Source organism: Numida meleagris, chromosome 3, assembly GCF_002078875.1.
Source record: "Numida meleagris isolate 19003 breed g44 Domestic line chromosome 3, NumMel1.0, whole genome shotgun sequence".
NCBI lineage: Eukaryota > Metazoa > Chordata > Aves > Galliformes > Numididae > Numida > Numida meleagris.
In genome coordinates this window covers 73095527-73113390 of record NC_034411.1, presented here as the reverse complement: position 1 = coordinate 73113390, position 17864 = coordinate 73095527, and positions in this window count along the sequence as shown.

Here is a 17864-nt window from a genome sequence, read left to right as displayed (position 1 = left end):
CTGAGCATCACCACAAATCAATCTTTCCTGTTTATCCTACCATGTCATGCACTGGCATAGCTGAAGCATTGGCATACTTCATGATGGGCTTTGTTACAAGGCTGGGGAGAGCCAGCTGAGGCTGATGACTTCTTAAATCACCCCCATCAAAATTCAGTAGAAGTCATTTGCCTGAGCTCTGAGACACAGAAATGAAACGATTTGGCCAGCATCCCATTACAAATCATTTGAGGAGCTGAGAAACAAATTATGGTCTCTTCACTCACAAACTTACATTATGGAGTGTGAAATATCATCTATAAACTGAATGCTTCTTTCATTAGATTCAGCTGAGAAAATCCACACAGCCCAGCCTCCATCAGTTAAACTAACTAAAGCAGTAGTTTTAACCTAGCTCCACATTCAAGACTTCAGAGCAGTTGTTGGAAAAAATCAGCCCTCAAGCTTGAAAAACCTTACTTAATTAGAAAAAAAAAATACGAAAAAAAAGTCTGAAGACATCTGAAAGTAAATCTCTGAAAACAATGAAATAGGCTACAGTTGAAGAGTCACTATGCTGTCAGGCAGACTAAATGACATGCTGCAAGAAGCTTACAGGGGGTCCAGGAGTCCTTTGTGATGAATTCTGCCACCTAATTGAAGATGGATTTGGCCTAATTTTCTTGTCTCTGAATGAATTCAGACAAAACTGTTTATTATTGCATTTTCTCTGCCTGAAAGGACTGATCCCCAAGGCAAACAGAAATACTATAAGAGATATTGTTTAGAGTTATTTTCCCCTTTGGAACAAAGCATTTCCTATCAAGAGACAGGAATGCAAGTTCCCAAGTGAAGTATACTTAAAACAAGATAAAGGATTCATTTCCTCAGTGCTATCTTCCTACTACATAAATTGAGAAATATTCAGATTACTTCTTTCTTCAGAAGCAGTGACTATATACATAAAAAAAACTGTTGTTCATCACTGTGTTTGGATTAGTTTGAGGAAAGTCTCTTTTAACAAGGATACCACATATTAATGCATCTTTCTTATTTTTTTTATCTAAAATCTGTATGCTCACTCAGATGATACACGGACTGACAAATGGAACCTTAGAAAGAGGTTTCAGATGAGGCCTACAAAGCAGAGAATAAGTTGTGTTGCTTTGGCAAATATTTTAATTGATTTGTCTTTCAAATTTATTAAATGATTCTATAATCTCCCCTATCAAATTACTAAGACAGCTTTTTTCATTTTAGTACAATTTTCAGTTTTACACTGTGTTCATTTGATCACCTTAGCAGCGTACAAAATCATGCCTTCAGGCACAGTCTGTAAAGAAAAGCCACATGAACATACATTGCCTCATGGGGCTGAAAATGATGCTTCCTTCCTTAGTGTGCCATCTCTCAAAGCAGCCTGGTTGCACTAAGAGGAAAATAATTGATACACATTTTTAGACAGCTTCCATAAAATCACATTTTACAGCTCAGCCAATTCCTTGGTAAATGAGGGGGCATAGATGGAGAGTTCTTTCTGACCCTTAATTAGCAGGTTTCTGCCAGGATGGTAATCAGTTGCATTTGCCCAAGAATAAAGGCTTCCACTCTTTTTGGCCCTGGTGTATGGGCTGTGGGAAATTTTCAAGTTGCAGAATTATCACAAAGTCCTTACAGAACACTAAGAAGTAAACTTGGTTCAGTTTTAAAAATCTTGAGCAAAGAGCTAATTTAATTTGGGCTTTGCTTGAACAACTCAGAGTAACTGCTCATTCAGGTTTTAGGTTTAAGAAAACTCATAAAAGCTCTCTAATTGTTCCTGAAAAAGTCCTCCTCGGCCAAGATCATATTGTTTGTATTAGCATATGTTGAGTCCTGCAGCTTGCCATCATTAGAAAAGAAAATTAAACATCCTACTTCTGAGCATGGTCACAACAATGTAGCCAGCAACCATCTTTTCTTGACATACTTGTTGTTTTCCCATGCAACACTTTACACCAAGAATTCTCTTTGCCATTGCCTTCCCTCTTCCCTCTTCATCCAGTAGACTGTGATCTCTGTATTAAATAAAGATTTAATGTATGTGGGAACGACTCATCTCATTGTAACAACACCAGCAATTCTCACTAGCACCTGAAAAATATTACTTTCTTTGTTGTGAATAAAGATGCTTGACAACGCTATCCTGTTAATATACTTGATAAATTTGCTGAGAACAATTTACTGCATGGTCAAAATAGTGGTCTTTAAAGAAACCGACACTCTTACCCACTGAAGTAAAATGTCTTCTACAGCCTTACAAAGGTCACTTTTACAGTTAGAGAAGCAGTTATGTGGCCAACTGAAATTGGCAGTTCAAAAATTAATTCCACCATCTAGACACCAGACTCAATTAGCATGTTACTGAAGAACCATTTAAGATTCCATTTACTGCTCTAACTGTCACTCCTATTGCTAACCGCCACACAGAGCTTATTCCTGATGTAGCAGAACTCTTTCTGTGCCTCACCGGCAATATTAGTCAAGACAACCCTGTTCCCACTGAGCCTGTAACTCAAAGTTACCTAATTTTCAAAACGTTCTTAAACAAGTTACTTACTGAAGGATCAAATCTTGCTCATTAGTCTTGTTCAGTAATACAAATGTAGCTTTATAGATTTTGACATCACTACTTGTGTTTAAGGTACTAACTTTGTTGAATATTTAGAAGTCCAGTCCTCTTGGACTGTATGCGTTCCCCTTAGGTATAATGGAAACATAATTCATAAAGGCTGAAATACTTAAATCATATCTATTTCTATTTTCATTACCTATCACAATCCTAACATGCAAGCTGGGCATGATAAAATTTCACTTAATCTGCAGATAAATAATGAGTCCTGCTGAAGGGGTTACTTAAATTATTTAAGTTTGAGGGCTTCAGGAAAAAGGACACTCTTTCTTTATGAAATACACATGTGAAGGGGAACTGTTATGTCATGGCATGAAATGATGATTGACCACCAGGTGAAGGGGGTAGCTGGCCCAGGAAGCACAGGTAAAAGCAATTCACCTGTGCTTCCACGCTGACCAGAAGGGGTGGACCTAGGGATCACCCCTCCCTGGGCTCATTTAAGGGCTAGCCACGAAAGGAAGAACATTTCCTGAATGTGGGCCATTTTCCGAGAAGGAGTGTTTTATAGCCAGTGAACCTCTCCACCCCAAGAGTAGCAAATACAACTTGATTTCCTTCTTGTCTTCCATGTGTTACAAGATAGATAACTATTCAAAAGTATCTCCTTGGCTTAGGAGTTTAAGTTTGATTTTCAGAAACTGTTCATGCACTGAAGAACCCTTAGGCTCGATGACTTACAATGTGATTTTAACTCTAAGTCCATTTAGAAAAATGTATCTGAGTGCTTTTCAAAATTACAGGTGAAGCCAATTATCTCAGTGAAAACTGAGATTGAGATGGGGAAAAAATAAGGTATTCTGAAAAGAGAAGAGTGAGAACATTACAGCAGATTAAAGAAAGCATATGAGCGGGAAACAAGCTATAAAAAACATCCCAATCAATTAGAGAAACTAATTGCAGGGTAACTGAAAAAAGGAAAAAGCGTTGTGTTGCTGGTATTGTTTGGAACACACACTAGAAACTTCCGGATTTTTTCAGATTTTTTTAATCCTAGTTTTCTCTTACAAATTGAACTTGGATATTCTTGGTCAGGCAATTGCAGACATGGCAAGTAGTCCTCTCTAGAAACTGTTTATTTCTCTCACTGATTAGTGCACAGAAGTGAATATTCTTTAATTTATCAAGGGGTTTCTATTCTTGGCTTATTCACAAGTATTGCATTGAAATCATAGAATCATAGAATGGCTTGGGTTGGAAGGGACCTTAAATCATCTTGGATCATCTTAGATGATCTTAGATCATCTAGCTCCAACCCTTAGATCATCTTAGATGATCTTAGATCATCCAGCTCCAACCCCCCTGCCATGGGCAGGGCTGCCACGCACCAGGTCAGGCTGCCCAGAACCCATCCTACCCGGCCTTGAGTATCTCGAGGGATGGGGTGCCCTCAGCTTCTCCGGGCAGCCTGTGCCTGTGCCTCACCACCCTCTGGGTTAAAGTAATGTTTCAGCCCCATTGACCTGTACTGTTCCTTAGCTATCTGAACCCTTCATCTCAAATTAAAATATTTGGCCTTGATGTAAGAGATGGTGAAAGGAGTAAAAGGAGGATAAAGATGCATGAACGGATTTTTACTGTGCCATAGGTAGAAAGAAGGTAGGGTTCATTTCATCAGTTCTCCATCTTTCAAACATAATATATTTCCAGAAGGTGGTCAGAAACAATAGTAAGAAATATGCTTTGTGCACACACAGAAAGTAAAATAAAATAGTAGTGCTGAGCTTCCAATGGTCCATCCCTGGAGTGAAGAACTAATGTGACATACTGCCAGACAAAGCCACTTACCTGCAGGGCACTACATCAAATTAGTCCTACAATACCTTTATCTTGTGTCTCCTGGCACCTACATCTTAGCAGTTTTTGTACAGCCAGCTGTTGAACATTCCTGTGAAATCCACAGGTCCCCACTGGTGTCCCCCATACATATGAATTTGTCAATGTAATTTGGATTTAGGCAGTCTATTAGTTTTGTGTTACAAAGCCAAATTGTGGGTCAAAGTCCAAAATGTAAAATTAACAAAACTGGTGTGATTACTTTACTGGAAACTTTGATGGGAAAAACATGAACAGATATGTGAAGAACAAAAACAACAACAAAAAAGAGATCATAGAACACTTCACATTGTGTAGATTTCAGGTCCGGATGGTACTGTTACTGTGAAAACTCATTTCAAGGGAGAGACAGGACTAAAATAAAAGTTGCTATGATTTTAAGACTATATTTGTACTGCTCTTAACTGGTTTTTAGCATAGAATATTGAGGCATTCCTGACATTTTCTTTCTTATAACATACCTTAATTTCATGAAGAGTTTAGAGGAAGAAGGATGAGAAAATCTGTTTCATATATCTGTAGTTATTATGAAATTGTTTACCTCTACAGATGTATTAATTCCTCTTAAAATAATTCAGAGAAGAATAAGAGATTTCACACAGCCTGCTTGGGCATCTAATTCAGGGAAAATAACCTGTTTTCAGAAAAAAAAAAAGTCAGGGATTTTGAAGGACTGTAGGAAAATAACTTGATAGAATGATGAAAAACATTACCTAAGGGAAAAGAGAAGCAACACCCGAGTCAGTCAGAGTTTGAAGCACAGGGAAAAGAAATGGTATTCATTCCCTCCAAAAACACACTGCTCTTATCAAGTGTGCAGGAAGCTACCTGTGACCTTTGTTGTGGCAATTTTGGTTGGTGTTATTGAGTGGTACTTGATCGGAAATGTCAACAAAGTGAAAAAGACTGTGTATGAATAGATGAAAGAGAAACAAAAATATTTTGCAGGTAATAATACAGAAAATCAATTGGGCATACATGTCTGGGCATGAAATTAAGATGACTGCATGCAAAGTCAGAGCCATCTCTATCAGATCTGCATTGAAATGTTACCAGCTCTTACTGTATGGATTGATACAGTTACAGGTTTCTGAAGCTGATCCAAAAAAAAAAAAAAGAAGAAGAAGATAAAAACCACATTGGCTTGCTGAATTCAGCTGGTACACTGTCTGAAAGCTCTTAGGTCTTAAATTTAAAATGAACAAGTAGGGAAGTGGACTAGTGTGTGGGCTCCTCCCCCCATCCCCCCCAGTTAATGTGAAAAACTGCTGTCTTCCCCATTTTTCTACAACTGTTATATAACTTCTTTATTTTTCATACACTTAAACCAGAATTCTGGTTAATCAGAAGTGAGCCATGAAACGCTGAGAGTGTATGTCAAACACTGTCCTGCCTGAATCAGAATACTTCATGTTGCCTGATCCTTTCAGAGAAACTTGTGTGAGTTCTGTGTTCCTGGTGTTGGCTTTTCACAGAGTGAGTTGGTGATGACTTCACTGATGACATACCATTATCATTTTTTCCTCTTCCTCAATACACCTCCTCTTTTTTTTCTCAGAATACCATCCAGTAAAATTGATTTTATCCCTTAATAGCTTCATTTTTCTTTCATTTCTGTGGCAGAAGGCAACTATAAAAGCTGATTGGTTACCAGTTAGCATGGCCTGTAAGTTAGCAGAGAGATAAGAAACGGCCCTATCTTTATAGGTTTGGCAGAAACAGGAAATTTTCATTTAAGAAAGAAAATGCACTTGAGATAAAAAGGCTGAAATGTTTTAAAGGTTATTAACTGTGTTTACTTCCTCGTCAGTCCCATTATAAATGATAGAAATTCCCTCTGGTTCTGAAATCCAGAAGGAGAATAATTCATTGTAAGTGTGTACTTATGATGGTTTGGGTATCTGTGTTTATATGTTTATACCGTGGCTGTGATTCTGGTTATTAGCTACAGAGCTGGGAAACATGTAGCTGTTTATTAATGCTCTGTATCATAATTCATCTGTTGTATTGCCGATACTGACTCTGAATGTTTAGTGTACAGATTGCCACTTAATTCTCTGTCGTTAATAAGTCAATAGACATCTCTGTTCAAAACCTGAATTAAGAAACGTGAACTGAGATGTTTTTTCTCTGCAGCAGTAGCCATTGCAGAAGTGCTTTGCTGAGGCAGCAGCTGGGGAAGCGACTCAGTTTGGAGAGCTGGGTGTTACAGCCAGGATTTCCTGGCTCTGCTATGGAGTGCTGCAGAAGCCAACATGTGCACTCTCCTCAGGACAGAAGCGGCCTGGCCCCTGCTGAGTTGTGGCTCCTCCAAAAAGGCCAAACCACCCTTTCCAGCCCACCCTACATTCACTTCTCCCTTCTCTTGCACCAGTGCTATACTGTGTGAGGAGCTGGAAGGCATGCATATTTCCTATTTGCCTTTGAGAAGCTGATTTGCATCACTCTAAGCCTGCATATAATGAAGTTCCTAATCGCCATCCACAAGTCCCTTTGACTGCTTTGGATCGGGGAACGTTTCAGTAGCCCAGCGCAGATTTACTAGCTTACCAAATCTGATTTTTAAGAGAGACTAATGTGTAGGTCACAGGAAATAGCAAAATTTGTAGCCTGAGAGCAGCTTCTGCCCAAAAACCTTTGTGTATCAGCCTGAGTCCTTTCAGAGTTCTCTGGCCTATGAAGATTTCAGAGGATAACAAAGGTTTTTCAGCTTGTGAGTACATTAGATGTACATTCTTATTGCTGTCACAGGTCTACCAAGATCTATATGGTCATCTTTATTGCTGGAAAATAAATCTATGGTCTTTTATCCCTCTTTTATAGAAGTCACAGTGTGTGACAAGTAGCAATCCTGTAGATCATGAATATTCTTTTCTAAGACCAGCTCTTAATCAAACTTTGAGTCTCTAGCTTTGTGAACAATGGAGTAAGATATTGACTTCCTTATACTTTAATTCCAAGGTATAATAATCTATGATACCTATCCTCTACGTCCAAAAGTTATAAACTAGATCCTTAGCACCCTATTCTGCATAATGTGTATATAGTTTAAAAAAAAAAAAAAGATACTGTCTCTTCAATTCTTTAAAAGAAAAATTTTAAATTTAAAAGAACGGAGTAAAGTCGTTTCTCAACTCATACTGATCTTAAATTGAACAAGGGTTGTGTAAATCCCCTTTTAAAAAATGGTGGGATCTCCTTCTGCATTCTCCAGAGCATGCTGTCTCATTCTCTGGAGACTTCTTGCCATGTTTCAGATGGCTCAGAATAGTCCCTCCATGAGTGTGCCAAGTTCTTGCTATTATCTTCATTCAGTTAGTCCCCCAGAATATGTCAGTAAGTTGCATATTGATATGAAGGGCTATGGCAGTGTCTGCTGCAGCTTTAAGTGTTGTATTGCTTTACTCCCATGCAAAGAAATCTAATTGAGATAGGCCTGAATTCAAACAGCCTTAAAAATGTATTTGCAGTTTCAAGTAAAATGGGCCGCTATCACTGATCTTTGAAAGAGTTGTTCATGATTATAAAAACTTGTTTTTTGAAACACCGTTTCAATTTCTTTTGCTACTACAATTTGACGTTCATGGGTATTTGAGTGATCACAGAACAGTAAAGATTTGCAAGTAAATACTGACACATAATCATATCAGAAGCACACTTGTCCCTATTTTTCCTATAAGGAATGTCAGTCACTTCTTCGGGGACTGGAACATAAATGGTAGAGTATGTAACTAATTTCTAAATTTGAACAAAGAATATCAGCAAAGGATGATTAACCAGATGGCTAAAGAATATCATCTGGGATCACTGGGGATAGTGTGAAGGTATAGATCATTTCCCTTTTCTAAAACAGCAGGACAACTGATTAAAGTTGTCTATTTAAACTGTTTAGATTCAAATTTTCAAGATTTAGCCAATACTTTGTAATTAGTAATGTTTTATTTGTTTTCCTTGCTGATGCTCTTGTTTGGTCTGTATTTCTTCCAAGTTCTTCCATTTCTCTTCTTAAAAACACTCTAGAAAAGAACTCCACTGAAAAATCTAAATCAGGCTCCTTACCTTCCAGGAAATAATTACTACATTGTAAAACTTCAGAAAGATTAAAGCCCAAGAGTCTGGTTTGCATAACCTGCCTTGTAAGCTAAAAGGTATTACTAACCTCATCCCCAGCAAGAGCGATGAGCATTTCTAATACAAGTTATAGAAAATACCATTTCTGTTGAATCTCTCTATTGTAATTATGTTTTAGCCATGATGTTTGTAAATCCTTCTGTCTCACAATGTATCATTCCTGCCAGCATTTCTTATAAATGCAGAAGTTTTATATGCTGGGGAAGAAAGTGAACAGATTCATAACTGTTTTCAACAGTTTGTCAGAGGAAAAATTGCAAACAAGACAGAAAATACATACTTTAAAAAGTAAGAACGTTCATAAATTTAAATATGACTCGTAACCTTTCATACTGAGTGTTGTTAGTTTAAAATTGGCACTAAAAGTATTGTAAGAGTTAATTATTACTTTCAATTTATTCATTACTGCTCAAAGACAGAACTTGTAAGCAGAACTAATGTTTGTTTTAATGGAAAGGAATACCTTGGTGGATTTCAGAGATGGCAACTTCTTCCCCCTCAAGCAGTGAGCCCTGTGGTCATTAGCAATATTGCTATATAGAATATTTTTGCAGAGGCACAGGCCAGGTTATGATGGATTTGTCAGCTTTTGACCATTGTTTCAGCACATATAGCCAGCATGACCTAGATGACAAACCTATCCAACACAGTGGAGTGCAGCCTGGAGCATCATATCATCCAGGACTAGTGTTCAAATCAAGAAAGAAGAGCTGGCAGGGAAGTAGTGAGAGCATGCTCAGAATGTCAAGCTGCCCTTTGTCTCAGAGCCATCCCCACAGCCTGTGCAGGCAGCAAGCTGTTCACCAGCACTGCCTGACTCCATCCACCTGCCTGAAGGGTGTGTGCAGCTTGCATGGGTGAGTATGCTGCCAACCTTCCCACATGGGCTACCTGATGTGATGCTCTCTGCCATGATATGGCCAGAGAATAGTACTTGAAATGTACAGCCCTGTGCAGATGCCAAATGTAGTAAAGACAGAGGCATTGCACTGAACTCTTGGGCTTGGAATTTGTCCCATTTCTTTCCTGAATGCAGGTTTGGGAGGTGCGTGCAGCTGTATTTGACAGAAATATGGCCGAAAGTGACCTTGTGCCTTCACCTCATGTATTCTCGGAAATTCGTGGCATGATCTGCAAAGAGTGAATGTGGATTAGATGATACATAAAGAATAAACTCTGCCACTCATAGAGTAAATGAGCAATTCTGATAATGTTGCTTTTGTCAGTTCATGGAGACACAAGTACGTGGGAATCTACGCACACAGGTAGCGAAGCATTGCAATGGTATGTGCTGTTGTATTCATGTGAAAGTACAGAAGCTCAGTAACATTTCAGTAAGCCAGATAAAAGGTTCAAACCAAGTAATATAGCAAGCAGAAGGACAGCTTTAGTGTTGCCATGCTTTTCTAAGTCCTTACTGACAAAGCAAGGTGAAACATAATGAAGAAGAGGAAAAATCACTCTGTGAGATGCAGAAAAGTAAAATATAGGAATAAAAGAAAAACACATTGAAATATCTTTGCCTGTCTTTCAGTATTGTATGCTCTCTACCCTTATAACCCTGTGTTTTCACTGGGAATATTACTGGCTGAATCACAAGGGTTAAATCAGTAATTTTTTATGTTCTTAACATCTCTTTTTATTATTCTTCTATTGTATTCAAACATCTCAACTGTTCTCATTTTTGTGGATAAGGCTTTCAAGACCCGTAGCATTTCACAGTGGGAAGGATATTTTCCCCTTCACTGATAAAACAAAACAAGCCCAGTGTGATCCCAGCATTTTCTTCATTGCTCTGGTAGATAGCCAAACTCTCCTTATGGAAGCTATTGATGAGATTCATATATCATAATCAAAATGGGAGAAAAAAACCTCTGTGTTCTTAGTAATACGTTTTGAAATACTGGGATAAACAAGGAATAGGTTAAATGACCTATTAAATCATTAGTATCACCAATAAAGAGTGAAGAACATTTAACTGTCCTCTGACACAGAAAGCTGCTCTGTCTGTTCTGTTTGGCAGAAGGTTACTATGGGTAACAAACTAAGCAAAATGCTGGTCTGGCTGCTTGGAATGCAATTTTATAATAGTACCCATAACAGAAACTTAATGTTCCTTTCTCCTAGAGGAAGGCTGTGGCCTCGATCCACAAAATGTCAGAGGACTTCTGCATGTAGCAGGCACTTGAATCCAAAACTACAGACCTTTGTTCAGTTCCTCTTGTTCCATTCCCAAGGTTACCTGAAAATTCTCTTTTTGTGTCTCGTGCTTCTGCAACTGCCTCTTTTCTGCTCCCCACACCTTGTGGATAGGAATGAGACGTTGCATTAGGCAAGTCAGTTGGACAAAGCAGCAATACACTCTCAAATTCTAGGAAGAATTCTTATTCCTTAGAAGTAAGAAGTAATAGGCATAAAGCAAGTTTTTGCCACACCTGATGATGTTCTGTGCCTTCCTCAGCCTCAAGATATTCAGGAAAATAAACAATACATACACTTGTCTAAACACAGGGCTGGTTAAGAAAGGCCAAGCCGGTGCTGTTGCTGGATCTCCTGTTGCAGTAGCAGCACCTGTGTGCACCAGGCAATGCAAGGAGAGACTTCCAATTTGAGTTAAGATTCTTAGATTTTGATGTCCACGTGTAGATGTTCTTATACATCTGAGGCTTAAGTTTCTACTGATCATCCTGGAGTTGGAGAGCAATTGAGCTTGCCAGACTGTGAGTGCCTACTTTTGGCTGAATTTTACTTTTCCAGGTTTCATTAGCTATTGAGAGCAGATCTCCACTGGCTGTAATCGGAGATTTGGTACCTTGGGCACCACTGGAGAGGAACTCATGGTTACAGTACTTGGTTGGGAGGGTGGAATTCCCATGCCTTTGTCTTTTCTCTTTTTGTGAAAAGCAGTGTTCAAAGTGAGAATCAAGGCAGTCTGCACTTAAATGAATGCTCTCAGATGAAAGAAGCCTTGCTCCTTTTTTGTGTTCTTTCATGCCAGTTTTCTCAGCAATTGTATCTGATCATCTAGGTGCTTATTAACTGGTATGACTAAGACCTGACTTACACAGCTCCTTTTTTATGCATTTCTTCACTGAAATAGAATTATAACCAATCAAAAGTCTTTTATCTGGTAAAAGCAAAATACCTTTCACTTCAAATGGAAATTGCAGACATTTGTGAACAGGTCATGGTTTCTAAACCCATTCATTCCAGTACTGGAACAGCCTCTGAGAAACCTCTGTCTACTGCATATGGAAGTATAACTTCATAGTGTTAACTGTATTGTGAAGACAGAGTTTTCCAGAGGAAACTGTTGAATTCCATCTTTGTTCTAGAGTACAAGGATCCTATTTCATATGGTAAGTGCCAAATAGCTCAATTACTACATCATAGTTAAACCTGGAACATTTCCCATGTTACTTATCTATTGTGAAATACTTGAATGAATGAGGAAAGCAAGGAAAGCAATTAGAATAAGTAAACAACACAAGAATGGAGAGCTCTTTCAAAAAAAAAAAAAAAAAAAAAAAAAGCATGGCTGATATCCCAGATCATTCTGATTCCTTGGATAGTACAGATTCTATCTAACACAATCATGTTAGCTAGAAAAGTGGCAGGGACACCTCTGCAGCTGTGTAACTTGCTGCTGTACTGTTGTTAATTTGGACTGAGGAAGTGAAGAGAACATAAAAGCAGCAAGAACTGGAAAAAAGGTTTTCAGCTAGTATTGTTAATTGGACCATTAAGTAGTCTTAGAAGACTGAATAATATTTCAGTCCATGTTATATCTCAGTCTAGTCAACCCTAGGAAAAGGTATCAGTTCTGCAGCTGTCATATATTTTTGCATAAAAATATATTTTTGAACTTTTTTCTCTGCCAAGAGTGTTAGTACAAAGGAAATGTTTCCCTGCAGAAACAGTAACACTTACCTCCATTAAAGAAGGGATCTTTAAAAACACCTCTCTCTTATGCAATTTATAGAAAGGGAGAGCTGGTTTTGCTAACACAAAAAAGATATAAAATATAGCTCTTGCTGTAGGAAACTGATTTTGGTGTGTTCAGGATTTGTGCAAGAAGCTATTTTAATTCAGAATAGGTCGACAAAAAATCTGTCAGAGCAGTGTTGACTCACTGCTTAAAGCTTTTGGCCAATTTGGGCAGAAACAACTGCTTTCTAAGTGGCAGAAGTGTCAGTTTTTACAGACTGCAGTTGTTTCAAACCACCCCCAACTCTAGCTATATGTAGGTTTTCTGCGTGCCTTCCATCCTCAAGGATTTTCCTTCCTGGGAACCTACAACTACCTGTCTCAGAATATACTCCACCTTTCTGCTCCTCTTTTCTATCTACTTCTTCTAGTTATAAAACAATTATGGTTCAGAATTTTTCCAGAGACCTAAAAGGAAACTCATATTGAGTCTGAATTTGCAAAGGCTGCAAGGTGACCTGATAGCAGCCTTTCAGTATCTAAAGGGGAGCTACAGGAAAGAGGGGGACAGACACTTCAGCAGGGTCTGTGGTGATAGAACAAGGGGAAATGTTTTCAAGCTCAAAGAGAGTAGATTTAGGTTAGATATAAGGAAAAAATCTTTTACAGTGAGGGTGGTGAGGCACTGGAACAGGTTACCTAGTGGTGTGGTTGATGCCCCATCCCTGGAGACTTTCAAGGTGAGGCTGGATAAGGCCCTGGGCAACCTGATCTAGTTGTGCATGTCCCAGTTCACTGCAGGGGAGTTAGACTAGATGGCCTTCAGAGGTCCCTTCCAACTCTAAGGATTATGTGATTTTAAAATCCATAGAGACCAAAGGACTTCTTTTTTTATAGATATTACTATATTACTCTGAACATGATGTAAATAGATTAAATCTCTTCAAGATCTTCTATGGCCACTCTTCCAGAATGCTTTCAACTCGTAAACTCACTAAGCTACAGTGGTAAGTATCTACATCTAGCAGTTTTTATGACCTTTTATACTGAAACATAAAAAGCGAAAGATTCATTCAGAAAATAACGAGCATTATTTTAAGAATAGTTGATAGCAAATCAACTGATGGATTCTCCATTGTGAACTGATAAGCTTCTCTCAGTGACTAGTTAGGGCAGAAATACCAGTGGTACCTTCTGCTTAACAGAGAAAAAATGGATAAAAAGTTAATACTTCGGGAGACTTCAAATAAATTGTTTTTCCTTTGTTCATTGAGAATGATATTAGGGTTGCAGGGATGACAAATAATCCATCCTCTTGCCTTGTAAGAGCAAAGAATTTGATTCCTCAGAAAAGTGTGAGGACATTTGTACGTGCTTGAGTGAATGTAGTCTTTCCTATTGTTTGAAGATTATTTCCCATTCCCAGAGGAAGACATGACAGACAGTTGACAAGGATTTACAAATATAATTTACCAGAAAAAAACATGGTCTCTCACCTATAGAGACGCAAAAAATTCCTTTTTCACTCGCTTACTAAGTATTAAATGTTATTAATACCTACAGAGCTGACCCAGGCCACACACATTCCCCTTTCTGGCATTTCTCTGGACTTCCTCTCACCCTAGCATTTCATTTTCCTGCCAGTCCTGAGATCTATTTCAATTAAGTTTGTTTCCTTTCTAAGTTATGGGACTTGCAGCCAGAGGCAGCCCAGGAAGGGAGGAATGGACCTGCATGTCCTGCTCACCAGCACTTCACCATTAGACTGGTTCATCTGACTTTGCACTCAGAACATGATTCCCAATCCCTTTGTCTTTAGCATAACAAAACATATTAACAAAGTATGTACTAACAGGGATTTTATGAGGGATTTGATATGTGAATACGCTATTTAATTGACCTATTTGATAGTGTTCAGGTTACATTGAAACTATGACATCTAGTTATGTGATGACTATAAGATAACATTCATAGAAAGTTATATAAGTTGCTAGACTTTATATCAAAACGCAGCGTCCCACGCAGATAATCAGGACTCTCTGTATCGGTATCTTAATGCTCATTTATTAACCACAAACATAGAAAACATCATCTATTTTCAAATGTAAATTATGTTTCATCCCCACTGTAAAATATCAGATTCTCGAAATGGAATAAGGAACTCAAGCACAAAATTAAATTTTGATTTACATATTTTCTAGGAAGCATTGGCCTTCAGTAATGGAAAACAATGTGGGTAAATCCTCCTTGCTTTTCTCATGTAAGTAATCTTATTATGGACTTGCTCTAACATCCCTGGAAAGATTTGTCATCGTTTCCAAAAACCCTGGATCAGTCTACAAATTTATTTTTTTATTCATTTCTTCAGAGCTTATTTTTTACATGACCCTTTGGATAGAATAAGTAACTACAGCTTTCAGTCTTGTTGAAGGAAGGATGTGTATATGTAATCGGTTCATCAGGTAGTGCTAGTTTCTGCACCAAATCAATCTTCAGCCCAAACTTGAATGTCTGAGTATAAAAACCATTCATACTGCATTCCAAGCTGCTAGAGTAAAGAAAATGCAGAAACAAAGAAAGCTGCATTTCCCACAAAATTTATATTCTTTTTACTGCTAAGCTTGTAAGAAACAGAAAGAGGTGCCTTTACATTTAAACTTTCCAAACAGCTGCTTGAGATTTTAGACTTGCTGTCACATATAGGTTATTGATAATGAAATTACTCTTAATTTCCACTGGACCAAAATAAGTTTGCCATACTGATTTCAGAAGGTTTGTTCCCAACTTCTGCTTTTGTAACTAAGAGGTAAAAAAATGTAATCAAATTTATTGTCTTTTAATCTTTTTGCTTCATGTAGTCCGTATCTCTTTTCTTCATGTGGAAAGAATTCTAGAGAACTATTCAAAGACAGAAAACGTTTCCTGACAAGTCTGAGGCAGAGAAGGAAATAATAAACATCAAAACCTATACAGTGTCAGGACAATCATTTCATACTGTCACTTCAGACTCCAGTGCACTTCCAGACCCTTTTACAACTCTGCTGACTGACAGCATTTCAGCACAGTTACAGGTAGTTTATTGGAACTCCAACTGTTCTGACAGTAAATAAGAAGAAAATAATAAAATTATGACCAATTCTTTACATGTTAAATACTAATTCTTTTTTGTAGCTAGTATTCTTTTAAGATCTAATCTTAGCAAGGGAGAAGTATTTTATTTCCAAGGGAGCCATTGTATGCAGAATGCAACTATCAAATCACCTTTTTTCTTTAAGTCCTACAGTGGATGTGCTTATGTGTTTTGCTGCATATTGGTGACAGCATGTAACATTAGGTAGCAATTCTTCCTAAAATACAAGTCATGCACTTTGCTGAATTGTTATGCCCTTAGGGAGGTACTGACAGCTACACAGGTTGTAGGCACAGATCTAAAGGTCACAGATGACAGCTGGATGCTTCGCACTTTCATCCTCAGTTTCAAATTATTGCTTAATTGTCATTTGCCTTTAAAATTTTTCCCTTAAGTGTTTTGCTGAATCGGAGCCTATGCATGGTCTAACTCACTTCATATTTTACAGAGTGAAGTCTACAGCTAAAGGTTTTGCAGGTTAGTTTATTCATCTGGGAAGGGGTGTGTGGCATCTCTCCCATGGTGCTTCTAAAAGCACCTGTAGTGCTTTAAGTCTGTAAATCTGGTCCTCCTGCAAAGGAGCCTGTCTTCCTTCAGAGCATGTTAAAATATTACCACCTGTAATGCAATATTTCACAGTATGGGTGGATTAAGAGTTGGTTGGATAGTCACAGCCAAAGGGTTGCAGTCAACTGCTCCACATCCAGGTGGAAGCTGGTGGTGAGTGGTGTCCCCAAGGAGTCAGTCATTAGACCAGTGCTCTTCATCATCTTTATTGATGACATAAACAGTAGGATCAAGTGCACTGTCAGTATGTTTGCAGATGACACCAGGCTGACTGGTGCAGTTGATACAATAGAAGGAAGAAATGCCATCCAAAGGGACTGGATTGGGTTTCAAAAATGGGTCCATGAGAACATAATGAGGTTCAACAAAGCCAAGTGCAAGGTGTTGCAGTTGGTTCAGGGCAATCCCAGATATGTGTACAGACTGGGAGAAGAACTCATGGAGAGCAGCCCTGCTTTAGATGTTAGGTGAAAGTTCTTTACTTAGAGGGAGCTGAGACACTGTCATAAGCTGCTCCGAGAATTTGTGGATGTCCCATTCCTGGAGGCATTCAAGGCCAGGTTGGATAGGGGGATTGACAACCCTGCCCGTGGCAGGGGAGTTGGAACCAGATGATCTTTAAGGTCCCATCCAACCTAAGCCAGTCTATTTCTGTTTCTATTTCTATGATTATCTTTAAGGAAGCTTCCTGGAATCACCAAATTCCATATAGATCACCAAATAAGGTCCAGTGGTAATAAAGTCTTTTATCTGCTGCATTATTTTACAGCCTCCCAAAAGTTATCATTGCCAGTAATTGAAACAAAGGGATGCATCTATAAGGCATGATGCAATAATGCAATCGAGAACCATGAAGTGGCAATGATCTCTGGAAGAAAAAAAATACAGTTGTGTCAGTATAACTTGCTAAGAGAGCTGGTTAGACTCACAGCAACATGGTGCTAATGCAGTTGCAATGCTTGTGAAACCCAATTGACTAAGAAGGACTGAGGTTCTTCTGTAGCATGTGGCATGATGAGTCTGAAGATCTAAAACAAGTTGAACACAAAAAACCATATTTATTCATGACTGCCTTACTCTGAATGTACCTATAGCTCTTATGATACACTGCTCTTAGGTGTCGCAAGCATCACTGGCTATGATTTAGAACAGATTTACCCCACCTCAGGCACTTCCATAGGCCAAACCAATGTTACCAGGATTAACAAGCTTTTTGGATTTGTCCTCAAGATTTCTTTGGGAATGGCTGTTAGCTTGAACCTCTCAAAAAAGATAGCATCACATTGTGAGCACTGAATATCCTGGAATCTCAAATTTCCTGCGTAAATGTCTGCATCTTGTTGGTTAACAGTGCAGAACTACGGTTTTGCTCTGGCATATGTTTGTTAAAAAGAGAGGTAATACAGCTGTTTACTGTTTCTACCACTCCACATGACCTCATGTGATTTCCCAGGCAATCAACATATTGCAGAAGCACTCTACATATCCTATTTATATCAAAGACTTGCCTTTTGTAGGTACAACTATAGCCACACTGCAGAACCAACTGCTATCAGAGTCCACATGCATCAAGAGCTCATTTCAGCAAGTGAACATCAAGATAGACTTGCCTATTTCATAAAT